Raw genomic sequence first — 2,337 nt, 5'->3', positions numbered from 1 at the left:
GGTCCTACATCTGGTTCTTTGACCTCTTGTTATATTGCCTGCCAATCCCAGGAGCCATCAGCATTCTGCTAATGTTGGGTTCCTCCTGCTGATCTCTGATTCATTCAGCTGTACACCTACCAGTCTGTGGGCTCCCTGCTTGTTCTTCTGGCTTTCGATTAGACAGTTACTTCAGCTACAGCAGTGAAGAGAATCCCTGATCCATGGATTTGAATGAGACTGAAGTTACCCGCTTCAGCAACTGTGTGAGCTATTTCTTGTTGTAAAATGTGTTTGTTTGTTTTTTCAATGTAGGCTGGGAACAAAGTGAATAGAATAATATTTTCTACCCATTTTCCCAAGCCTGTTTTAATAAAGCTCTCCCTTATACACATATGATTGTCTATGCATTTGTTTCTCTTATCTATCCAGAGTGACTCACTTAGTAAGGGAAACTTCTTTTTAAACATCATCATAAAATGAAGGAAAGCATTTTTATCTTTGAATTTGTAAACACAGAAGGGTCTTCTGTATATCTGAACCCCAATTCATAAAACTCTGATGGGGTTGCTGTTAGAATCCATTAAATCAGTTTTTACTCATTGTAAATCAACACACAACAGAACATTAACACTGCAGTGTCTTGTGCCATCTCACAATTACCCCTACTCCTGAACCCATCGTTGCAGCCACTGTGATAATCCCTCTCATTGGAGGCCTCTCTTTGGCTGCACTTCCTTGAAAACTTAGTCTTTCTCCATTTATCATGATGTTACCTAGTGATATAGTTGTGAGGATTTTGGTCTCTTTCACATCGAGTTGTAATCCACACTGAAGACTGCAATCCTTGGTCTTCATCAACATGTGCTTCAAGTCTTCCTCACTTTCAGCAAAAAAGGTTGTGTCCTCTGCATATCAAAAGTTACTAATAAGCTTTCTTCCAATCCTGAAGCCACATTCTTCTTCATAAAAACCAACTTCTCAGGAGACACCAGCAAGATGGCATGCTAATAACATACACCTGAGAGACTCCACACAAATCAACACAGGAGAGCCACGGAGAGGGAAACACCACTTTACCAAGTCTCAGGAGGAACATCATAAAGATATGTAGATTTTTTGTTTACTACGGTGGAGACTGACTGGAGCTTACCTTTATCCATGCAGCAATGTGGGCAGTGCCAGGATACCTTGGCTGGCCAAAGGGCTTTACTTCAGCATCATTGCAGCTGCCACCACCCAGGGCAGGATTTAAATCCCTACAGCCCCATAGTTGGGGGGTCAGCGCTCTTTTTTTGTTTACCTTTTTTTCTATATATTTTTCCCACCACAGATATCACTGGATTAGTTATTTCTGTTTTTATTTTATTTTCTCTCATTCCTTTCACATGCCACTGCCAGTATCCAGGATGCTCCCATCTGCCTAGGGCAAGTCCACCTACCCTCCAAACATCTGGGGGAACTCCCAACTGCCTTCCATGGAATTCCAAGTGACTGGGGAACTCCTGCTGGCCCTCTGCTGCCCACCTTCTACAGCCCTCCATGTGACTGTTGGAACTCCAGCCCACCTTCCACCGCCTTCCAAGTGGTTGGAGGAACTTCTGCCTGCCTTCTGCTTCCCTCTAAACAGCTGGTGAACTTCCACCATGCTCCAAGTGGCTGGTGGAACTCCTGCCCACCTTCTGTTGCGCTCCAAGTGGCCAGAAAACACCTGCCCACATGCTGTGGCCCACCACTCAGCTGGTGGAAATCCCACTGCCCTCTAAGTGGGAACACCCTCTGATTTCCAAGGTCATCTAAGCAGCTGGGAGAACTTCTACTCACCTTCCATGATGCTTCACATGTCTGGGGGTCCCATAGCCTGCCCTCCATGGTGCTACATGCAACTTGGAGAATTTCTGTCTCCCTTCCTCATCATTTCATGCCTCTAAGGCAGCCCCACCAGCCTTCAACAGTGCTTCATGTTGTAGCAGGAACCTCCATCCACCCTCCACAGTAATCTTGCCACCTATGGCAATTCCACCTGCCATCTGCTGTGCTCAACACCACAGCAGGCACTCCCACACACCCTCTGAGACTCTCCAAGCCACTGTGGGCTACACTGTCACAGTAGAAGAAGCGAGAACCATACCAGTCACCGCAAGGACAACCAGGCAGACCTCAATAAATGGGAAAAAAGGCAAACAAGTTAATCACAAAAGCTGAAAAAAACATAAGTACAAGATCTGATGCTATGAAGAGGAACAGCATATGAATAATTGCACTACCAGACAAAGACACAACCAAGAAATCAACTTCAAAAATATCAAGGGAAATCCAGAATGAAAACTTCTTCTGCTTAATGAATGCCAATCTGTC

The 2,337-nt window shown here is 44.9% G+C and overlaps 1 pseudogene; it reads right to left on the bottom strand.

Annotated features, from left to right (window-relative positions):
• Positions 1-286: 286 nt before the first annotated feature.
• LOC142457569 (small nucleolar RNA SNORA36 family) lies at positions 287-366 on the bottom strand (annotated as a pseudogene).
• Between the last annotated feature and the right edge of the window lie 1,971 nt (positions 367-2,337).

Source organism: Tenrec ecaudatus, chromosome 9 (assembly GCF_050624435.1).
Source record: "Tenrec ecaudatus isolate mTenEca1 chromosome 9, mTenEca1.hap1, whole genome shotgun sequence".
Classification (NCBI taxonomy): Eukaryota; Metazoa; Chordata; class Mammalia; order Afrosoricida; family Tenrecidae; genus Tenrec; species Tenrec ecaudatus.
The sequence above is the reverse complement of the archived record's forward strand: the minus strand, read 5'-3'. Positions and strand labels throughout refer to the sequence as shown.